Consider the following 8,463-nt stretch of genomic DNA (forward strand, 5'->3'; position numbering starts at 1 on the left):
AGGGAAAGTAGAGATCTTCAGGGGAAGTGGGGAGCTGGCAATACTCACCCTCCCAACTGCTGCCAATTGAAGTGCTGTTCCTCTGGTAGAACAGCTTTTTTATCAGTGGAATGATTAATTTTCCTCAACATATTGTGATTTACTTATCTGGAATGTTATTTTAACAAAACTCTTAGGTTCTTTTGCCACAAATCAACCTCTTAGTTACTATGACAGTTTTAATAAATAAATATTTGTAAATTTTTGATACTGCAATTGAAATGAAAAATTTAAACTGAACAGCAACACAATTTACTAATCTCCCTCCAATTTATGTGACCAGGAAATATACTGATTTTATGAAGTATTAGATATTTTCCAGACTGACAGATTAAATTGAACTAAATTAATTCAGTAAAATAACATATGAAATAATATGTGGAATTATATATGAAATATAAAAAATAAATTAATCTGTTAAGAAACAATTTCTTGTCATATATGTATTATATTGTCAGTGCTAGGCATGATTAAGTTATGCTGCGTCAGTTATTGCTAATTTTGTACATACATGCTCTATACTCCCAAAATTATTTGATTCTGAGAAAGAAAATCCAAAGGTCATCCCCCTGTTAAAAAAGGATTAATAAACTAAGTAATGAGAGCCAATGGAGTGGAAGAGGACCACCAAGGAGTGGAGATCTGGGAGTTCAACTCCTAATCTCATGTGTGTTTTTGTGTGTAAAGTTCCATCAAGTTGTAGCCGATTTATGGTGACCCTGTAGGGTTTTCAAGGCAAGATACATTCACATGTTGTTTGCCATTGCCTGCCTCTGCATAGCAACCCTGGACTTCCTCGGTGATGTCCCATCCAAATAGTAACCAGGGCCAACCCTGGTCTGATGAGATTGGGCTATCCTGGGCTATCCAAGTCAGGACTTAATCTTGTATCTAATGTCATATTACCCACAAAATCACTACATGGCCCTAGGCAAACTACTCTCAGCCTCATTCTCTCATCCACAATTTGGAGATATTAATATTAATCTAATTTATATAACTTTTATTAGTATGATAATATACTTTAAGTATTTTGAACACAGAAAGCACTATATAAATGCTGAGTATTACAATTGACAATTTGCTGCCCTTTATTGATAAATCAAAACTTGCTATCTGAGGAAGGCTTCCTCTTCATGATAGAATCAGGAATATATCCATAAAATGAAGAGGAGCTGTCTCTCACAAGATGGCTGCTATTTTTGTGAGTACTTCCTGCAAATATGCTACTGCCACCCCCATCCCATTCAAGTCAATGAAAGAACCCCCTTTGATATCAAAGGGTTTGAATTGCATATTAAAGTAGATTTGTTCCCCATTATAATTTTGTTGAAAGCAAAAGGAAGCATTAGGATAATACATGCTAAAACTGGCATCCATATTAGAAAATGGTACAGCAGGACAAATATTCGAAAAGTATTCACTTCTATACTGTAATACATTTCTGCTACACCAAATATGATGCTGGCAATAGATCATATAATTAGAAAGCACCATACAGACTTTCAAAAGGCTTTCAAGAACATGTTTGTATAGATTCCAGGATCTGTGAACATTAGCATATCTGAACTGCCCACTATACTTTATGATGTTTTAAATAAATGACTAATGCATTTCTGCTCCATGTGAAATTGTCAGAATATTAATCAATGGAAGAATATCATAAAGATCTGCCAGTGTTTCTTCCATTATTACTGAGGCACAATTCATTCCATGACCTTTAATATGCACCATGGTCTAGTAAGCAAAGATCAGCATTGGAAATAAGCCAGATCTGTTCTTATACCACAGAGGCCAAGTTAATATACAAGACATTTGTAATCTCAAATGATAAGTCTTCTATGAAATGACTGTGTGCACAGATGAACTAAGGGTAACAAAATGACTTCTCTATGGAACGGTGAAAGCATTTAAATGTCCCCCCCCCCAACATGAGTCCACCATATTTTATGAAATGACTGTGTACACAGATGAACTAAGGGTAACAAAATTACTTCTCTATGGAATGGTGAAAGCATTAAAATGTTTTCCCCCCCCCCAACATGAGTCCACCATATTTTGTGGGATGTCAGCACACCAGAATCTTGTTCCTAGATGTAGTAGCATAGTTTAAGCAGTGCTGCAGTCTAGCATTTTTTATTAAGTAAGTGTTGGCATGATCAGAGGGAACTTATTCTTGTTTTTATCCACCTTTTATACTGAGTCTTGTGCACACAGTTCTAAATCATTTTGGAGGGATCTTGAATTGCATAGAACAATTCTATACAAAAATGTATAGAATTAGAGGATCCAAAGGAGATTACCTTTCCTTTCCTTTGTTCAATTAAAAACTCTATGGCTCAATACCATGAGCCGTATAGCGAACTGACATTTCATTTATAATCTTTATTCTCAAAAGACAAAAGGATTTTTTGTGTGACATCCACAGTTACATTAGGATTTTGATCTGAGAGTAGGAAGAGGACCACTCTGCTTGGGTTAGCATTGTAGAAATTCACCAACCATAGTAGAATGAAATGACATCTTAAGTTAGAATATACAGGACATTCCAATAAAATATGAGAATTTGTATCTATTTTAACAAGGAAGCAAAAGCAAATTCTGTCAGAGTAGGGAAGCTGCAAAATCAGCCTCTTGTAACTTTCGCTGAATGGGCATTCATTCTAGCATAGTAAAAGAAGAAGAAGAGGAAGAGAAGAGATTGGATTTATACCCCACTCTTCATTACCCAACGGAGTCTCAGAGCAGTTTGCAATCTCCTTTCCCTTCCCCTCCCCACAACAGACACCCTGTGAGATAGGTGAGGCTGAGAGAGCTCTTTCGAGAACAGCTCTAGGAGAACTTGTGACTTACTCAAGTTCATGCTGCATGTGGAAGAGTGGGGAATCAAACTTGGTTCTCCCAGATTACAGTCTGCTCTCCTAACCACTACACCAAACTGGCTCTAAAAGTTCTAAGAAGACCAGGCAAAGTCAGATGATAAGCATAGGAGGGAAGAGAATCAGGGGGAGATATTTAAAAAAATTATGAAGAACAAACTCATCGAGCATGAAGAACAGAATGGGTCATTGTCACTTACTGTGAAAGGGTCTTCTCTTCTGAGGAAAGGGAATCTTGTGGGTGATTCTTACCATCCTTTCTGGGATTGTGAAGAACAAACTACCTTTTCCTCTTCCTGTCAGTGGCATGGGAATCACCTGCCCTCTCAATTTAGATAATTCCAAAAAGCAGTTGAAACTAACTATAACTCATTCTATAAGTAGACAATGAAGGCCAGAGAAGAAAAAAGAAGTAGCTTGATTAGACAATGACTTTGGGAGGGGCAAGATGTCCTCCTTTCCTCAGAAGGGAAGGACCAATGGCCCATTCTCCTTCTGAGGCAGAGGATATCTTGTGAGACCTCCCAAAGCAGTGTCCTCAGAATATGGGTGGGTATCTATGACGTACAACACTCTGAGTCTTGTCTCAGGGGAGGATGGTTAATAAGTCAAACTTAAGAATATAAATAAACTGTCCGCCAAAGACAGGATCAGCTGAGTTATAAGTATTTAATTTGTAATGTCAAACAAAGGCAGAAATGGACAGCCATGTGGCTGCTCTACACCCTTCTTCCACCAATGCACAGTTGTCAAAGGCTGCGTTGGTAGCCGTGCTCCTTACTGAGTGTGGTGTAATCCCTGCTGGAACCTCTAACTTTTGAAGTCTATAGGTCTCTGTAAGGCATGATTTGAGAGTACAGTTTACAGCAGACTTAGACATCCTCTTTCCCAAGTTGGGAGGAGAAATATTTATAAATAAGGATTCTGATTTCCTAAAGCTCTCTGTCCTAAGGAAGACCTAAGCAATAAATTCAATCTCCTCCTCCTCCTCCTCCTCTTCTTCTTCTTTCTGTGATCTAAAGGAGTCTGGATGTGCAAGCAGTTCACTGTTCAGAATGTTGCTTGTTCTGCTCTAGCACTGTTTGACATTGGTGTCAGTAAAACTCACAAATTTGCACATCATGTTTAGCTGCCTCTCTGCAGTGCATGGGAAGGGGGAAATGGGGGTGCAGTGGGCACTTCACAGTGCACATGTGTCAACTCTGATTTCACCTCACATTCCAGAATATAAATTATGAGCCATTCTTCACAGCTGAGTCTTCGGGAAAGCACAGTTGATCAGCATTGGAGGAAACACTGTTATTAATCTCCTCCCAAATTCTTGTAAATTCAATTATAAATGAGCCCTTCTTGGGAAAGAGGAACATTACACTAGTAACTCCTCTAAGACACTATAATTGTTAGGAAAATTCTCTTGTGTTTTCCCCAAATTCTTCCCTCTCCCACTACAACCGATATTCATCCACTTTCAACTTTGTGTGACTCCTGGAGACTAATGAATATGCTCAGTTCTGGGGCCAGGGAAGAGAGGTAGAGCTTTGTTTTTAATTTAAAATTTAGAAAATAATACTTTTTCTGTAAGCCTGGAGCATTTTCAACATACTAGGGAGTATACAAAATACTAATATTTTTTCTGTAAGCCTGGAGCATTTTCAACATACTAGGGAGTATACAAAAAATTCTTATCTTGCCATTTCACTGGCCCACTGACAGGCACTGGACTATCAAATTTGCTATCATCATTTTATGCCAGACTAACAAATGTAATCAAAATTAGGGAGATTAGTCAGACACTTGGCCGTTACCTTTAAGAATTCTGTAATAAACATAGCTACAAATTAGATTTACATTTATGGCTCTATGCATAATTCTGCATCAGAAGCAAATAAATAGTTTAGAACTTAGAATATCATTAAACTAAGCATTATCACTGTACTTCCCTGTCAGAACTATTGTCTTTCTTGTCTACTTGCTGAACATGTAAATGCCATTTGAAGGCCAAAGGAGCATCATTTGTACCACTAGATTTTTAAATAACAATCGCTGTTAGGTTGTTGAGATGTATGAATCAAGATATCCTTGTTCTTTGTTACAAGAAAGGAGGGAGGATACGATTTATGTATGCCTTTTAACTGCATTAATTCTGCAATCCCTAGGGAAGCTGCTAGCTAAAAGCTTTGTTTCATTTTACTCAGCATATAATCTGACTACAAAACACTGAAGTCTCTCTTTTATACTGACAACAGCATCTATTTTTTATTTATTTCTTCTCTATAATCTATGAGGATATGTGTATTACATAAACAGATTTCACAACCATCCCTTCTCCTTTTAACTATCGTTCTGTGAAGGGAGCTAAGCATCTCTAAATTACTTGTGGTCTCTCAGAAAATGACAGTTCTCAGGATTCTTTGGCAGAAGTTGTGCCCTGCTGGTTTATCGCAGTCTTGCAGCAATTTGCAACACCATGAGCCAGCACCTGGTATTTTTGGCCACTGTGTGACAGAGTGTTGGACTGGATGGGCCATTGGCCCGATCCAGCATTGGCTTCTTTTATGTTCTTATGAATCAGGCTGCTTTGGCCTCTTGTAACAATCCTTTGCAACACCCAGAAGCATGCTAGACCCTAAATCAATCTAGGCATATGTAATGATTAATTTTTTTATATTCAGTGTTTTGTTTAGATCTTGTAGATAGTTTCTTGGTTCAGTAAACAGCCACCAATAATTTCTGGAAGGTAAATTTGCATAGTAGGGAACAACCAAGACTATTTAACTGAGGGACATCATACAATTTTTTAAAAAAGTTGATGGGTGCGAAAAAATGGTTACTTGTTTGTTCTACATATTCCACGTCTTCCTTTCAGGTGCTTTTATTGCAGGGAAAGGCAATTTTCTTGCACTCAGATTACTATAATTTGCACATAGGCTGATGTGATTGACTTCACCTATTCCTAACAACAAAGACATTGTTTTGCTTTCCTACCAACAAAGCACATCTTGTGCATTTCTTGTGTCTGCTTGTAAGTCACCTGGAATGAGCACTGTGCATTAGGGAGTTTTAAATAATTTTCACATGCTCTCTCTCTCTCTCATACACGCACACACACACACACATTTTATGAACTTTTAATTATTTTTTATTTTAAAAGAATTTCACTTTAAAAACAAATTGCATTTATTCTCCTTTTGGTACAATGTACACTTTAAAAAAAAATGTAAGGTGACAAAAAGCAGCATGGCTAACCACTTCCAGAAGGGCTCCCTGTATCCCATCTTGTGAAGACCAGACATTCTATTGTTGTTGGACTGAGGTTTACAATATTGTGCCAAATGCATCTGGTATGCTCTTTGTATGGAAAGCCAATGACAATTAGTGAAGCAATCCTGTATTTGCTGCTTACTGCTTATGCAACCCACTTTACTAAAATACCAGAAGAATCAGACTTTTGGTTAAAAAAAAAAAAGGGACAATGATTCTAGTGAGCATATTTATAGTCTGTCTTCAGTTGTATAGAACACATTCTGAGATGATGAATTAGAGGCCTATCTTTAAAAGGGATGGAGCTCACTCTGCTGACTCTCTTTCCCATAGGCTGATGTGATTGACTTCACCTATTCCTAACAACAAAGACATTGTTTTGCTTTCCTACCAACAAAGCACATGTGACTAATGACCTAGGTGAGAGAGATTGAGAAAGGGGGGGGGACGACACACACGTACTTTTAAGATAATGTCTCCAGACACAAAAGCCTAATTAAATATCTTACAATCCTTCCCACATTACATTTTTTCTAAACGTATTTATTAGTGTGGTCTATAGGGAAGCCATGCAAGAATTTGCTTTCCCTTCCAGAGAAGTAGATTAACTCTGATGAAAATCAGAAATTCATATTTTCCTACTTACAGGAATATTTGCTTTACATAAATTGAACAATGAGTAATAGTCCTAAGAAATATTACTATTATTGTCCACTTTGACCTAGGTTGACATAAATCCAAGGTTCCCAACAGAATGACTAACAGGACAATTTAGATCCATCAGTGATGATAAATTATCACGATATTTTACATATGTAGAATTTGAACTATACAATAATCAACACAACAGTGGTAACTGCTTTTCTCCCCAGAAACTTTGAGGCAATAGCAGGAAAACAGCCCAGCCAGATGCTGGAGCCTAGTATTATCTTATATTCTAATAGCCACCTGTGGCCACCATCTGCAGATAGCTAAACGTGCAGATTAGGACCATACAGAGGCTAAACTGATTTTTCTTCAAACATGGGGCATGCCCCAGGTTTGTAGAAAAATCTGAAATAAAAAATAAAGGGGGGTTTAAATCCCCCCCAATAAATTTGCATTGTCTGCATGTGTGCAGATAATGTGCTTACTGGATGAGGAGCTACTCCAGCCCAACCCAGCGGCAGATCCCAGCCTGGCCTCAAAGTCAAAGAAGGAGAATGCTGACAGCCAGGCCCAGTGGCAGAGGATGCCAGGCCCAGCTATGGAGGACTCCGACAGACATGTTGGGCTCAGCCGTGGTGGCAGATTATGCTGGCAGCCACACTGGCCTCAGCAGCAGTGGCAGAGGATGCCAGCAGCCATGCCAGGCCCATTAGTAGCCCTGCCAGTCTTGGTGCTGGTGAGGAATATGGGATTCCCTACTGCGAGTCTCTCCCCTCACTGAGCCATGTGGGGAATTAGCAGCAATGGGGAAGGAACCCCCCATGAGTATTGTGGGTCCCCATTTGTTTATTTTATTTATTAAAACATGTCCATACTGTCTTTCTTCATGAATCATGAAAATTTAAGTTTCCACTTCCCTCTCTTTCATTCAAGTTCCTGTGACAGCAAAGGGGAGTGATAATATAAAGTCCTGGAGACAGCAGCTCTGCTGTTGCATGGGAAGACAAGGAGAGCAATACAGAAGGAGGCCAAAAACTTGCCATGGAGAAGAGGAGACAGACATTGTAGCTTCAGTGTGGAGGGAGTAAGAGGGAAGAGAGAGTTGTTCTAAAATATAAATGAGACAGGGAAGTCTATCTATTCCATTCATTCCTGTTATTCCTTTAAATTCCTGTTAACTCCTCCCATAGCAGCCATTAGGTTTTCCTGCTTGTGCAATCCAGCTCTGGCTTTGACTTTAGTACTTTGTTCTTTCCTATTCTTGTCTCCCCCCGCCCCATCCTAAATTGGTTCACTGTCAACCCTCTGATGCCTTAGGCAGCAGGTATGCAATTCCTGCCCTATAATGGGCTCTCAAATGATTGCTCAGGTCTGGGAGCTAGAGGAGCATGCCAGCAAGGTCAGTTAAAACAGCAGAAGTGTTGCACAGGGGAGGTGGACCAGCAGCAGTTAAGGTGGATGCCTCTGATCATTTGCATCTGGTTCTGCTTGGCACCACTGCAGCCTCTCCAGCTTAGTGGCTTTCTTTCCCCATCATCATCCCCACCTTTGTCTCCTGACTTTCTCCCATGGTCTCCTCAACCGCTTAATGGCCTTGATCTTCAGCTGCCCCTCATTAGGTACACGCTTGCACAAG

Source organism: Gekko japonicus, unplaced genomic scaffold (assembly GCF_001447785.1).
Source record: "Gekko japonicus isolate JY-2015 unplaced genomic scaffold, Gekko_japonicus_V1.1 scaffold94, whole genome shotgun sequence".
NCBI classification, from domain to species: Eukaryota; Metazoa; Chordata; class Lepidosauria; order Squamata; family Gekkonidae; genus Gekko; species Gekko japonicus.